The following is a 16654-nucleotide window of genomic DNA, read 5'->3' as shown; positions in this document are numbered from 1 at the left end:
TCTTTCACTTGGCTGGAACCTCCCAACGTGTCTGGCTTATCTGATCCTACAAGGAGGTGCACTGACAACAGATTAAACTCACTGAGTCATGGGCCTCCTCACCAAATTAAGGAAAGGTAGCATTTCAATAGGTAAGTGTCAACTGCAAAACAGAAACTGGTCGGGCAAGAGTTAATCCCCCTGCCCACCCCCCAACGTTGTTCAAATATGATAAACTGGGTTTCACTTTCAGTGTGGGCCTTTCGAACTGGAATGTTCCCAAAAGGTGCAGGCCCGAGCTGTGTCCTTTGTTCTACTTTTCGCTCCCCGCTCCATCAGGGTGCCGTTGTATCTGCTTGGCCGGGAGTCAGTCATGCAACCAGAACGCTACGTGCCTGAAGAATTCCTTGTACAATGCGGACAATTGATAGATGCAGCACTTCAAAACGACTGGCCTGTGCCGGATTTTGCGGCCCGGCGGGAACTGTGGGGTGTGACAGCGGAAGAGGGCAAAACCACATGCAGCGGGTTGTTGTTGCGACGGGACCTCAACTGTGCGGGCAAGTGGAGCTCTTTCATTCCAGCCGCAAAACGTCACGCACGTTCTCCCTCTGAGCTTCGTCTCTGAAGGAGCAGCGTTTCCCTGAAGAATTGTTTCGTCTCCACGACGAGTAAATTTACCAGGAGACGGTGAAGTTCTGCCCAGGCACTGGCTTTGCCGCCTCGGCTCCTGGAGGAGCAGGCCGCTGCAAGGCCGGTCTGATTTGGACCTGGCGACATTTCACTGTAAATCTGGCGCAGAACCCATGGCCTGGGGATACGGTTCCAAATCCCAGATGTGGTGGAACTGAAAGTCAATTCATGAATCTCTCCTCAGGGGCAAGTAGGGACAGGCAACAAATGTTGGCCTTGCCAGTCACACCCTCATCCTGTGGAAAAATAAAGAAATTGACTTCCTCCCGGCTCCTGATTTTCATTCTTCCTGGTTGGGAGCTTCAGCTGCCTAAAAGCCTGATTCCCTCCTGAAATCTCTGTTCCTCCATATCCCTTCGTTCCTTTATTACAATCTTGAAAGCCTACCTTTTTTGAACAAGCTTCAGACATAATGGGTTGGCTTGTACAGGACCCTTGTGGTCCCTGGTTGTCCAGCCCCTAAGTTAGATATCGGTCCAGGAAAGGGCTGCCCCATGGCCATCTAATGGTCCTCCATAAAATGAATCCACCTCTTCAGGGACATTTTGTAGAATCCGAACAGTGTAGAAAGAGGCCATTAAACATATCAAGTCTACAGCAAACTTCCAAAGAGCATCCTCCCCAGACCGGCACCCTACCCTATCCCTATAACCCTGCATTTCCCATGGCTAACCCACCTAGCCTGCATGTCCCTGGACACTATGGGCAATTTAGCATGGCCAATCCACCCATCTTTGGACTGTGGGAGGAAACTTGAGCACCTGGAGGAAACCCACGCAGACACGGGGAGAATGTGCAAACTCCACACAGACGGTCGCCCGAGGGTGGAATCGAACCCGGGTTCCTGGTGCTGGGAGGCAGCAGTGCTAACCACTGAGCCGCTTTGCTCATCCTGTTTCAAGCAGAGACCATCTGCTCTCCATATCGGCAGCTGCCATCCACCCCTCCCCACCCCACAGGAGGGGTAGTCACCCCTGGCACTGCCCCGGGGCTTGGGAGGGAAATCAGTGCTGAATTGAACTTTTTTGAGTGTGTGGATCTCTCGCTGGATGTTGAGGAGGGAGCTAAGTACAAGAGAATCTTTTAGTTAGACCAGGAACTGGTTTTCCTTTGACACATGAGAGGATGTTGGCTCCAATCTTTTTCAGGAATAACTTTTAATACACCAGAGTGAGCTGGCATGCCTATACTCCAATGCCTTAGCCTTCTGAGGAAGTAGAGGCGTTGGTGTGCTTTATTAGCTGTAATGGATGGACCAGGAGAGATTGTTGGTGATCATTATTCCTAGGAACTTGACATTCTCGACCATCTCCAACTGCAATCTCTCCCACTCTTACCACCTCTTGGAAGGATTAACCTGTTTATGCTCAACTGTTTTGTCAGAATATAAGGTACTATCAGCTGTGATGTGGCGGCCCCAGCTCTGCAGGCACCACCCACCCCCTTCAGATCATTTCACCCCTCTCACTTTGGATGGTTAACTTCATGTAACTTCATGTTGAAGTTCCCTCCATTCATTCATCATTGGTGAGGCCTGTTCTGGAGTACTGTGTCCAGTTCTAGTCACCCTATTATAGGAAGGATATTATTAAGCTGGAGAGGGTTCAGAAGAGATTTACCAGGATGTTGCCAGGAATGGAGGGCTTAAGTTATAAGGAGGGGCTGAGACTTTATTCCCTGGAGCATAGGAGCTTGAGAGATGACTTTATAGAGGTTTATAAAATAATGAGGGGTATAGGTAAAGTGAATGGCAGGTGTCTCTTCCCTAGGGTGGTGGATTTCAAGGCTAGGGGACATATTTTTAAGACGAGAGGAGAAAGATTTTAAAAAGGGTAATTTTTTTTACACAGAGAGCAGTTTGTGCCTGGAATGAACTTCCACAGGAAGTGGTGGATGTGGATACAGTTACATTTAAAAGATATTTGGATAAGTACATGAATAAGAAATGTTTGGAGGGATAATGGCTAAACTGGGACTAGGTTAGTTTCAGATTATGGTCAGCATGGACTGGTTGAACTGAAGGGTGTATTTCTGTGCTGTATGAGTGTATGATCTCTTGGGGTACATTGTCAACAGGGATGGCACAATGGCAGATCCTCAGAAGATTAGAACCTTTGAGTATTTTCCCACTCTGAAGTCAGTTCAGGACCATCAGAGGTTTTTAAGAATGGTAAACCAGTTGAAAAAATTATTGCCTTACATAACAATGACCACAGAACCGTTGAGACTGGAACTATATCATTGTTCTTTCACTATCGCTGAGTGCAAATCCTGGAATTCCCTCCCTAAGAGCATCAAGGGTGTCCCTAAACCTCATGGACTGCAGTGGTACAAGATGGCAGCTCACCACCAGCTGGGTGATTAGTGTCAGGGAATGAATAACCGACAAGAGCGCCCACATCCCATGAATAAATGAAAGATAAATATCCTTCATAGCTGTCTTAACAATTGATCCTTCAGGTCCAGGATTTGGAGCCACATCCTTCCAAGAATGACCAGACAGGTGTTGCAAACCAGTCTATCATACAGACATTCAACACAATATATCGTGATTGAGAAGGAAGCCCCAATGAGTCCACAATGACTCTTACCAATTCTTATTGATGCACGATAGAAAGCATCCTATCCAGATGCATCACAGCATGGCATGGCAACTGCTCTGCCCAAGACTGCAAGAAACTACAGAGAGTTGTGAACACAGCCCATTCCATCACACAAATCAGCCTTCCATCCATTGACTCCATCTATGCTTCCCACTGTCTCGGGAAAGCAGCCAACACAATAAAAGACCCTTCCCACCCCCAGTTATACTCTCTTCCACCCTCTTCCATCATGCAGAAGATACAAAAGTTTGAAAACACGTGCAAACAGATTCAAGAACAGCTTCTTTCCTGCTGTTATCAGACTTGTGAATGGATCTCTCAAATATTAGTGTTGATCTTTAGCTGCAGTTTCTCTGTAGCTGTAATGCTTTATTCTGCATTCTGTTCTATTACCTTGACGTACATACGTAAGGTATGATTTGCCTGGATAGTACACAAAATAATACATTCCACTGTATCCCTGTACATGTGACAATAATACATCAAATCAAATCAAATCAACCACATGATAGAAGGAACACTGGAGGGTCTCCCATCACTATCTATAGCACCAGGGTACAACCTGCATGGAAAAATGTATATTGTTACAGCTATGTAGGCTGCATGGTGGTAACATCACTGGACGAGTAATCCAGAACCCCAGATTAATGATCTGGTGACGTGTGTTCAAATCCCACCATGGCTTAGGGTGGAATTTGAATTCAATTAAAATAAAATCTGCAATAAAAAGCCAATTTGTTGGCTGTGGTAAAAAAAAACACCCATCTGGCTCACTAATATCCTTTGGGGAGAAATCTAACATCCTTACCTGGTCTGGCCTACAAAGGACTTCAGTCCTACAGCAACATGGTTGATTCTTAACCGCCCTCTGGGCAATTAGGGAAGGGTAATATATGCTTGACTGGCATAAAGACAAATAATAAAAAAACTTTCCCAACAATCAAATCCTTTTAAAAAAAAGGGCATAATACTACAGACACGGGAATTGTACCAGTATCACAAGCAACTTCAGAGAGCTAGGGACAAGTGGAGACAACACTATATGAGTATGAACTAGTAAAGTTTATCAACTTTTACCCATATTTATTGAGACAAACATGGTATACAAGGCATTACTAGTAACTTCTTCCATCAGATCTCTGCCCTGTGTGCTCATGCAACATCATACAATAGCTCCTATGCACCCGCTCATTAGCTATCATTAGTTAACCCTTTACTCTACCTCTCCCTTCACCAAATCTTTTTGCCTGGCATGCCATTTCTGCCATTAGCTTTTCTGGAAACTGGAAATGTAAACAGGAAATGCCGAAGATCAGGAGATCACGTGGGGAATGAGACAGAGTGTGCCATCTGTGATGTTTCAGAAAAATGTTAGAAATGTAATCGGTTTTAAGTGAGTACACAGGCAGGGCAAAGGGAGATGGGCAAAGAGAGGGACTGTAATGAGGGTGGATGACAGGGGAGATTAGGTGGGATTAAAGGGTTGATGCAAGGCCAAAACATTATGGTAACAGGACAAGTTGGGCAGGAGATTGGCACGGTGGTAATATCACTGGACTAATAATCCGCAGCCCCTGGCTAATGTTCTGGGGACAAGGATTTGAATCTCACCATGGCAAAGGATGACATTTCAATTTTAAAAAGTTTGGAACAAATTTTTGAAAAAGGCTAGTCTTGTGGTGACCACGTAACTATTGTCGGGAAAAAAATCCATCTGGTTCACTAGTGTTCTCAAGGGAAGGAAAATGCTGTCTTTGCCTGTCTGGCCTCCACGTGACTCCAGCCCCACAGAAATGTGATTGACTGTTAACTGCCCCATGGGGCAATTAGGGATGGGCAAGATGCCATGGGCCAATTTTGAGGAACAGCAGGAGAGCCTTCACTTGCGGCCTAGCTAAAAATACATTCCTCACTGAAAACCAATGAGCTGGTTGCTTAATATGTGGCTTGTTTGTGGCAACTCGCAGGGTGAAAAGTGGCTGCCACATTTCTCCTATTGCAGTCTTGCATCGATGACACTTCAGCCATATTGATGGAGGTGCTGGCCTAGTGGTATTATCGCTGGACTGTTAATCCAGAGACCCAGATAATGTTCTGACCTGGATTTGAATCCCGCCACGGCAGATGGTGGAATTTGAATTCAATAAAATATCTGGAATTAAGAACCTAATGATGACCATGAATCCATTGTCAATTGTTGGAAAAACCCATCTGGTTCACTAATGCCCCTATAGGGAAGGAAACTGCTATCCTTACCTGGTCTGGGCTACATGTGACTCCAGACCCACAACAATGTGGTTGACTCTGAACTGCCCGCTGGGCAATTAGGGATGGGCAATAAATGCTGCTTAGCCAGCGATGTCCTTCATCCCGTTAATGAATAATAAAAAAAATTTCATTGGCTGTAGAGCTTTGAGATTCCTGAAGTTATAAAACTTTTTTCCAGAACAGCTGATCCTGCGTTTGATTGGCTGCAATGGGCGAGAATTTGGCCTGTGGGATCAGTATCTCAGACTCTCAAGGAGAGCAGTTGATCAAAGCTCTTTAACCAACTAACAATGAGCAATCATTTGTTTAAAAGAGAGTCCACTGGCACCTATTGATTTGATTTGATTTAACCTTTATTATCACGTGTACTCAAGTACAGGAGTACAGTGAAAAGTGTACAATGTCGCCACATCTTAGATATGAAGGTACCTAGGTACGAAACTTAGGTACGAGTAGTAATATAGAGGGACAAAGTTAAAAGTAAGGCATTACCATTGTTCTTAGTAAAGTAGAAAAATAAAGAAATTAAGTTAAAAGTTAATATTACAGAACTTCCTGGTATTAAGTGGAAAAATAAAGGAATAAAGGTAAAAGGTCAACAGTCTTTCTTAAGTGCCCTCCCTGCAAGGTCTCGGTCTCTTCGCCTGTCACCTGCCCTCTGGGAAGCCGCGGGCTTCCTACTCTTGACGCCACAGATGCCGGGCACCTGCCTCACTGATACGTCAGGCTCACTCTGACCAATTTGGGCTCAGGCCCACAACCCCTTCCACGCACCAGACCTCCAGCTGACATTGGTCCAGGTCCACAGCTGCTTCCCTGTACCAGGTGTCAAGGTGGAGATCAATATATTGGGCTCTGCAGGCAAGCCTGGTACTGGGGAGGGCAGAGCAGGCGGGTATGGGCACTTAGCACAGATTACCTAGCATCTGGTGATCTCCCAGAATATCCCACGTGTGGGGCACAAACTGTTGAAGGCTTTTCTGCTGCTTGGTTGTTTGTTATTTGCATAATCAATTCAGATGCAGGGACTGTGACTAATTCCCTCCCTTTGGATTCCAAGTAGCCTCAGCCAACACTTATCCATCAAATGGCCAACTTCAATTCCTATCTCAGTGTCTGCTTGGCACTCACAGTACCAACACCTACCCCACCCCCCACCCCTTGGCTTCTGACACCTCACTAGCACTGGGCACTGCTCTAGGCTCAGGAACCACTCAATGGCACCTTTACCCAGTTCCAAGTAAATTTTACTGAAGATAGTGAGTGCTGGGCAATCTGTCTGAGGGCAGGCTAAGTATCAGAGCTGAACACAAACCCAAAGCTGAAGCTACCCTCATTGAGATGTCACGGGCATACTAACACACAGACACACACAGATATACACATGCACACACAGAAACACACAGACACGTGCACACAGACGCACACAAACACAGACACATACACATGCATATGCACAAAGACAAAACATGTTCACATATACAGACAAAACACGTTCTCAAACACACACAGACACAGACTTGCACATGAACACAGACATATACACACAGATACATCTGCCCAGCAACACTCGATGTCTCCATTTAAATATGAGAAATGGACCGAAAGCTAAATGGTTCCAACAGTAATATAGATGAAATAAAGAAATGCCTATATTATAACACCAATCTCCCCGAGCACTTCACCATCAGTGAAATAGTTTTGAATTGTAACTGTTGTAGATTCCAATCAATAACCACTGGCCAGTACTGGGGGGATAAACGCCCAGCTTCTTTTCAACGGGATCTTTGAGATGCCCGACAGAGCTAACAGGACCCGGGTTTAATATCTTACCCAGAAGCTGGCATTTCCAACAACGCAGCATTCCTTCGGTTTGATGCTGAGGTGCTGGCTTAGAATTGTGCCCGAGTCTCTGGAGTGAGGCTGGAGCTCTATTTTCTGACTTGGTCCAGGGCATCACCTTCCCTCACACAATACAAGCCCGAATCCAATGGCAGTTCCTTTCCACCATTGTCACCCTGGCTACCTGACCTTCTCACTGTGCCCTACAGCACGCATTTCCCAACAACTTAGCTGTCTTTCACACAACGTTTGGCAAACCCAACACCATCGATTATGACACATCCAAGGGAAAGCAAGGGGGTTGAAATTATTTTCTAATTTTCTTCCTCTTCCTCTGCTGGTGTTCTTAACTGTTACTGGTGTCTGTTTCCACAGCAACTGATAAACCTTTGGAACTGTGGCATTTCAATGAACTGACCTGAGAAACAGCCTGAGCAGTGGACAGTAGCGTGGGCAATGCATGCCATCTAATGGCGTCACTGGAATATCATTTTAATTAAGTTAATATACAAGCTAATTCTCTCAACAACTGTGGGTGGCTAAGACCAGGAACTAAGGAGTTCCACACCTTAGCAATCATTCAGTTTCGAGTTCAAAGGAGGTGCAATAAATTAGTGTGCCTTTATTGACCTGGCTACAGGATGGATGCCTGCAGTTGTCCCATGTCACAGGACTACAGCTAAGGCTGAGTGGAAGACTAAGCTTCATTTTCCTAACCTTCAGACACAAAGTATACTCACAGCTCTCCAATAATCTCCGCCCCATACCGTGTCCCTGTTGCTATTAAGACCCAACCAACCAACACAATAGTCAACTGATCAAAAAAGCTTCTGCCCAGCTCCTATCCTGCATTGTGTCCCTTTCCACCCCTAGCCTTCCTGTCACTATCACTTCACCAATGCACTCGGTGCAAAGAGATTCTCATTTCCACACAACCTCTGCCCCCCCTCTCTTCCCACTTAAAGCTCTATTCTTCAACCTGTCTCTGGCATCCACTGCAGTACCACCACTGCCTCTGACCCCAGCTCAGTAACCATATTTCCAGCAATATTCCACAAACACACTGGAACTGCATTTCTAAACCCTCAGTGCCTCACTCCCACTTTCAAGAAGATCCTCACTACCACAGAGGTCACTTCTTATTTCCTGCTCTGGAATTTTGCCGTACAGAAAGATACTGGTGCTAAATGTCTGCACACGCACACACACCCATACTCACGTGCACAGACAGACTACCGCACACACACACACCCATACGCGCACACACACACCCATACGCGCACACACACACCCATACACACACACACACACACACACACACACACACACGTGCACACCCATACGTGCACACACACACATACACCCATACTCACGTGCACAGACACACAACCACACACGCACCCATACACACAAACAGATACATAGACTCACACACACACATAGAGGCACAAAGAGACACATAGACTCACACACACACACACACAAACAGAGACACACACGCACACACACACACTCACACACATACATACACACACAGAAACACACACACAGACACACACACAGAGACACATAGACTCACACACACACACAGACACACACACACGCATGCACAAACACGCACACACTCAGAAATAGACACACATTCATACTCACACACAAATGAAGGAGTCCAGCGAAGTTTCACCGGACTGATTCCCGGGATGGCAGGACTGACAGCTGAAGAAAGACTGTATTGACTGGGCTTGTACTTACTGGAATTTAGAAGAATTGGCGGGGTGGGGGGTGGGAGGGGGGTTCTCATAGATACATAATATCCTGGTGTGACTGGACAGGATAGATGTGGAAGAATGTTTCCAACGTTGGGGGAGTCCAGAACTAGGGGTCACAGTCTAAGAATAAGGGGTAAACCATTCAGGATGAAGAAGAATTTCTTCACTCAGAGAGCTGGGAATTCTCTCCCACAGAAAGCAGTTGGGGCCAGTTCATTAGATATATTCAAGAGGGAGTTGGACGCGGTCCTAGCGGCTAAAGGGATCAAGGGGTATGGGGAGAAAGCAGGAGTGGGATACTGAGATTGCATGAATGAGCCATGATCATATTGAATGGTGGTGCAGGCTCGAAGGGCTGAATGGCCTACTCCTGCACCTATTTTCAATGTTTCCACATGTCATCTTCCACACATCTGTACAACTGTCATGTATTTTATGGTCAATATTCCGATAAAACCCTTGAATAAGGTCTTGCAAACTGTTAAACTCATTGACAGATTGTTTGGAGGGAGTAGGATTGATTGTAGACCAACGTAACAGAGGGAGAATGAGTACAACGAGGGTCAAGATGCATCCATTTGCTGCTGAAACCTCAGAACTCTGAATTAAACCATGAGTATATCTTACAGTTGATATGAGTCAAACTGAGAGTCTAAGGGCAGTGGGTACTGTTCAATACAGGACTACTTGCACACCCAAGAGCGGAAGCAGTCTGCAATAGACAGAGCTAAGTGATCCCACAACCAACAGATTAGATCTAAGCTCTGCAGTCCTGCCATATTGAGTCCTGAATAGTGGTGGACAATTAAACAACTTGCTAGTGGAGGATCCTTAATGTCTGGCATATCAGTGCAAAAGGCAAGGCTGAACATTTTTAGCTGGATAGACCTGAGTGAATGATTCATTTCAGCCTCCTCTTTAAGTTCTCAGCATCACAAAAGCCAGCCTTCAGCCAATTCACTCCACGTGATATATCAAAAGTGGCCGAAGACACTGGATACCACAAAGGCTATGGGCCCTGACAATATCCGAGCAATAGTACTGAAGACTTGTGCTCCAGAACTTGACGCTCCCCTAACCAAACTCTTCCAGTGCAGTTACAATGCTGGCATCTTCCTGACAATGTGGAAAATTGCCCAGCTATGTCCCAAGCAATTATCACCCCATCCTGCCTAATCCTAGTCTCACCCTAAATTGTCAGCAAAGTCACTGGAGGGGTTGTCGACAGTGATATCAAGTAGCAACTTTTCAGTAATGACCTGCTCACTGAAGCTCAGTTCTTCTCCAGGGCCAGTCAGCTCCACACAGACTTGTTCCAAACATGGACAAAAGAGCTGAGAGGAAAGTGACCACCTTTGACATCGAGGCAACATTGAACAAGTGCGACACCAAAGTGCCTCCGTTAATTAATGGGAATGACAGGGAGAATTTCCGTCCTGGCTTGAATCATAATTAGAATACAGGAAAATAGTTGATTTTGTCAGAGGCCAGTCATCCTGGCCCCATGAGAAGTTCCATAGGGTAGTATCGTATCTCCAACCATGGTCCACTTCTTCATCAAGAACCTTCCCTCCATCATAAAGTGAGAAGTGGGGGTGGTCACTGATGATTGTATATTCTATACATTCACCTCTCCCTCAAATACTCAAGCAGTCTGTGCCCATAAACAGCAAAGAAACTTGCCACTTATCTATCCAAACGTGAATGGTATTCAGGTTATCTTCCATGCGAGCACAGTTTGCTGCATTCTTTAAGGGGTTGTGAATGGAATTCCAGGCAATGGACAAGTCAGACAAGAGAAAGTTTGATTATCTCACCCTGACATTCAACAGTATTACCGTCAATGAATCTGCCAAGTCCCATAACTTAAGGATTACCACTGACCCGAAACTGAAATGGATCAGCTATACTGTAACTACAAGAGCAGGTCAGCAGTTAAGAATTCTGCAACTAGCTGCTTACTTCCTGAATCCTCAAATATATGTATATATAAATGGTTTGGATGAGAATAAAGGAGGCATGGTTAGTAAGATTGTGGATGACACCAAAATTGATGGTACACTGGACAGTGAAGAAGATTATCTAAGAGTCCAATGGGATCACGATCAACTGAGCAAGTGCACCGTGGAATGACAGATGGAGATGTTTCAGATAAATATGAGATGTTGCATTTTGGTACAACAAACCAGGGCAGGATTTATTAACAGTAGGGCCCTGATGAGAATTGTCAAACAGAGACACCAAGGGGTTCAGGTACATAGTTCCTTGAAAGTGGCACCACAGGTAGACAGGGTGGTAAAGATGGTATTTGGCACACTTGCCTTCATCGGTCAGAAAATTGAGTACAGGATTTGGGACATCATGTTACAGGAACTCATTTTTTGATGGTACTGAGGAGATATCTGCAGTAGTTGAACTGCAGCTGCTTAAGAAGGTGACCTCCCAATGCTTTCTCATGTATGGCAACAAATGCTAGCCTTAGCAGTAATGGTCAAAGTTTTGAAAAATTCCTTCACAGAGGGGACAGTGAAAGCTGCTCCAAACTTTGCAGCACATTGTCTACAAAGTGGAAATGTAAAGGCTGGTGTGTCAGCATTCAACGAGAGTGAATACTAATGAACTAACTGGATGGATTGCATTGGTAGAGTTAGGTGTTGTCTCTGACTTCCAGTGTTCATTGTTTCCTCTGTATCTCCATGGCAATGCCCTCAACAGTTGGCAGCTAACTCTACATCCCATGGCTTTCAGTGTAGGCTAGATTCAGCATTGTTGAATCTGACAGTGTTAGTTCAGCCCATTGAGCCATCATTTATCACAGACTTCAAGCCTACCAGCCAAACATAACAAGATGGCTCTAACAGTAAAATTATCCCCATGAGGGACCAACAGTGACAATGGAACACAGAGATTATCTGACTGAGGGATTTGCTTTCTTTCTGTGGAGAAATGACTGTACCCTTTCCACTTTCACCCTTTTTCTTATCCCTGTTAGGTAGCAGTTCCCCAGCCATCACGTCACCTCTAAAGAATCCCTAAAGTGCAGAAAGAGGCCATTTGGCTCATCAGGTCTGCATCTATCTTCCAAAGAGTATCCCATTCAGACCAACACCTCCTTAATCCCCATAACCCCACATGTCCCATGGCTAATCCCTGGGCACTATGGGGCAATTTAGCATGGCCAATCTACCTAATCTTTGGACTGTGCAGGAAACTAGAGCTCCCGGAGGAAATCCAAGTAGACATGGGGAGAATATGCAAACTCCACACAGACAGTCACCCGAGGGTGGAATCAAACCCGGATCCCAGGCACTGTGAGGCAGTAATGTTAACCACTGAGCCACCCTTGTGTATATCCCAGCTGTTTGGGTACAAGGGGCCCTGAGTGATTCTGATACCCCCGCCAATCAGTCATTGAGTCATACAGCTCAGAAACAGACCCTTTGGTTCAACTTGTCCATGCCAATCAGTCTTCCCAAATCTTGTAACCATGTCTCACCCAGCATAGCAGATTACCAGGCAGTTTGACATGATGCTGAAATACTGCAGACTCTCGAGAACACCAGGCAGTAGCTAGTTTGGTTCTATGCTGGGAGTTGCACAGCAACTGCACACTGCTTCAGGCCCCATTGTGTTCACATTGGCTGCAGGAGAACAGGGAGGAGCAGGCTAGTGTGTTCAACAGGTTCGTGAAATAAGGACTGGGTTAAGGAACCTACAAATTGCTGAATGGTGAATGTTAGACAATGTAAATGATTTACCCTCTTTGGTGGACGCAGCAAGTGGTTGAAATGAGAGAAGGTTTGGAATCTCTCTAATCCAGCAGAAGTCTGTCCTGGTGCCTGGACCAAAAGTGGAATGGTGGAGCCCAGTGTTGCATTTTGCCAGTGGCAGCCAGTGAAGGGATTGTTGCCAGGGTTTCTGCCATTATTAAAGACAGCAGCCCACCAACAAGAGCTGGAAGTCCAATCAGAGGACTACAGCTCAGGAGCACCACCAGGAGGGGTGGTCATTACTGGGACTGCAGGCGGAGATGACACCATATTGATGGCTGTACCAGTCAGGATTTGGGTGATGCCATCAAATGGTAAAGCTGATAGATTCAAGGTCATGGAATGAAAGAGGTTATAAAAACCAGGATGGAAAGTTAAATCATTGCAGGAGATACACTGGCTGTGACTGGAGAGCTAAGTATGGAATCAGAACAAGGCCTGCTAGTTCTTGGCGTATCCCAGATATATACAGTAAATCAGAGATGCTGCAATCTTTACCTACTGGACTTTAAAGACTGAAGATGGGGACTAGGGTGCAAATGATACAGAAGGGAGATAGAGATCAGTTCTGGGGGAGAAGGGATCTATGCAGGCCAGGCTAGTTACAATCCAATAATACAACAGTCGAATAGTCCACTGGCTGAACAGAGCTTCAACTGACTTCCTTCTGGGGTGATTTGCTCATGCTATTAAGGAAGGTTTACCGTGGCAGAGATGTGAACCATAATGTAAAGTCAGAGAGGAATACCACAGTACAGAGAGTTGAGAGAGACAGCAGCACTGGAGTAGGAAATAAGGTATCAGGTGAGTTCAGCATAAGAAAGCAATAAAGTCTGAGGGCTAGGCCAGCATTTATTGTCCATCCCTAACCAAGGAAATCAAATGTGCAGGTAGACAGTGGTTCAGCACAGAGACAGCTGCAGAACTGGTGAACTGAAGGTGAAAGAATTGGTCATTTGAAAGTGCCAACCTGTGTGGGTTAGGGTAGAACCTTTCATTAGTTGGCAAAAGTGAAACTGAGATTATTAGGGGCAAATGAATTTTGAAGTGTTGAAGCAAGAGATCAGAATTAAACTTTTTCTGTGTTTGTGTTGTCTGGAAAAGAGAGATGAGATGGAAAGATTGAGACAGTTTCTGTGAATGTCTGACTCGAAATGGAAGGGAGAACTTACAGGAGATTGTTATAAAGAAGACAATGGCTGTATACACCTCCTGATTTTTGTCAGTCACAAATTTGAGGCAACTTAGCCCTGGCTGTGTTTTTTATTCCTGCTCTTGTTTGAATTGAGTGGGCCTGGAGGTTTTGAAAGGGCTGTCACCACATTGGTGATGAATCCAAGCAAACACCACGATCTGTCAGTATTGGCATCTGGGGATGTATGCAAATGGGTGGATACTGCGTGTGTGGTTCCCCCTGAGGCGCTAGACTAAGCTTCTGAGAAGCCCACAGAAACAAAACAACTCTGGCCCACGCCGCCTGACTGACTTGCTAGTGCTTGGAGTCTTGGCTCCATGATGGAGGGTGGATTGAAGCCAGCACTAGTGACACAGTCTCCTAGCATGAGCCAGCATCTGTCAGGCAGGAGAAAGCCATGAGCTTTATTTGAATCCTGAGCGGGCACATATCAATGTCGATCAGCTCAGCCACCTGGCACGAGTGAACTGTCTGCTACAATGCTCCAATTCCCAGTCAGGAGGCTCCATCTATAATCTCCCTCAGGCCTACAATCTTCAGAGATCTCGGTTCACCTCCAATTCCAACCTCTTACACTACCCCAATTTCATTTACACTTCATTAGTGGCCGTGTCTTCAGTTCCCTATGCTCTGGAAATCTCCTCTTCAATCTCTCCTTCTTTCAAATGCTCCTTCAGACTTCCATTATTGTCCGAGTTCTTGGAATATCTCCTCTGTGGCTCACTCTCTGATTGAATTAAATTGAATTGAATTAGATTTATTGTTACGTGTACTTAAGTTATGAAAGAACAGGAGTACAGTGAAAAGTGCACAATGTCGCCAACACACGGCACTATCCTAGGCACAAAGTACCTAGGTACAAAACACAGAAAATAAAGAGAAAATGTTACACTACATTACAGTTATACATACATATGTATAAGTTAGGAAAATAAGAAATAAAGCTAAAAAGATAGCCATTACAGTCTATAAGAGCTTCCACATATGACTGGGGTCCACCAGTTCCCAACCAGGAGCCATTTTCACTCCAGGTCCCACTGACCATCCCCACTCCACTCTGCTCTGGGCTGCCCACCATCCTCAGTCCGCCCCAGGGCCCGTTGACAGTCCCCACTCCGCTCCAGGCTGCCCACCATCCTCAGTCCACGCAAGGGCTCACTGACCATCCCCACGCTCAGGGATCATGTAAAGCTCCTGTGAAATGTTATGGTGTTTTGCTGTATGTTAAAGCAGCTATAACAGTACCAGCCATTGTTGCATCCCTCTGCCCAGGTTTATGAGAGTTTCCAGATCATTATTGACGAGTACAGTACGAAAACTGGCAGATACATCAAAGAAGCCGGCAGAGCTTGAGCGAGATAAGGTTTCTTTATGAGGCGGAAGGCTTGCGCTGCCTTTGAATTCACCACCTCCTGCTGTGTCCCCACCTGACTCCTCCTCTCCTTTGATTTCCATCTGTTTATCACCTACCATTGATCAACATGAGATCACAGCTCCTGTTCGGTCCCACATCAGTCACTGAGTGTCCTTGAACGCTGTCTGAGAGGCAGCAAGGGCAAAGTTCGGATCGCTGAGGCATCTGATACACTTTCCCTTTGTGTTCTCATGAACTCTTGCCAGTTGAAAGAATGTGACTCCTGCAGCCTTTGCCCAACAGCCCGCTCTTTGGTACCTTGACCCTGAGACCTGGCTCATGTGTCACACATTGATCCCCAAGACCAGGAACCTTCCCCAGGAGTAATCCTCACCTCTGTTGACCATGGCAGACGAGGCGGGGAATTGAACTCAGCATCCATGTGGCTTCGCACTGCAGGGGGAGCTGCTCACACTGAGCAGTGCAGTGAATGCAATCCTGTTCCCAGCGGAGATTCCCAATCAACCAGGGTCGAGAGCTGTTCAGATCTACGTGGTTATCCTCAAGGGCAGGTGCTCAAAGATCACGGTTCAATTCATTTTAGGGAGATCAAATCATCCCCACTGCACATAAGGAAAAAAAAGGAACAGGAATTAGAATGAGAATTAGCTGATTCAGTCCGTCAGGCTGGCTCAAGCAGATGATGGCTGATCATTACCACAATACCACTCACCAATGTGATCCCCAGATCAATTAATAGCATTCAGAGGGGAATGGATGGGAATGGGGAACTTCCTGCTGTTCTCCAGGCCTAGGGCTTACCATAGTCATAAAGCAGACAGAAAGCCCAGGGCACAGCAGGCACTACAGTTCCACCTCGCAGACCAGTGAAATACAACACCAGGGGCTGGTTGAGGCTGCATGGACCTTCCAGTTGCCAAGCCTCGCCCCATGTAATCAGAGCATAGTGTGGACAGGGTGTAAAATGGTTCCATTCCTTATCTGCACAATAATCAGGAAGCTGTTTTGGCCCTGTACTTTGTATGATGAAGATGACCATATACTGTATCCAGTCAGTATCACTAAGTCCCACCCTATGTCTGTATACAGTCAGTATCGCTAAGTCCCACCCTATGTCTGTATACAGTCAGTATCCCTTAGTCCCACACTGTGTCTGTATC

The 16654-nt window shown here is 45.8% G+C and overlaps 1 long non-coding RNA gene across 1 annotated transcript in view; it reads right to left on the bottom strand.

Moving 5' to 3' along the window:
- Positions 1-14863: 14863 nt before the first annotated feature.
- LOC125485028 overlaps positions 14864-16654 on the bottom strand; it is a 9867-nt gene continuing 8076 nt past the window's right edge. Inside the window, exon 3 of the long non-coding RNA XR_007263805.1 lies at positions 14864-16096. This is a non-coding gene — a long non-coding RNA (uncharacterized LOC125485028). The remainder of the gene's footprint in view (positions 16097-16654) is intronic.

The sequence above is a fragment of the Rhincodon typus genome, chromosome 15 (assembly GCF_021869965.1).
Source record: "Rhincodon typus isolate 14 chromosome 15, sRhiTyp1.1, whole genome shotgun sequence".
NCBI classification, from domain to species: Eukaryota; Metazoa; Chordata; class Chondrichthyes; order Orectolobiformes; family Rhincodontidae; genus Rhincodon; species Rhincodon typus.
Note: the sequence above shows the minus strand (reverse complement) of the source record. Positions and strands in the feature narration are given on the sequence as shown.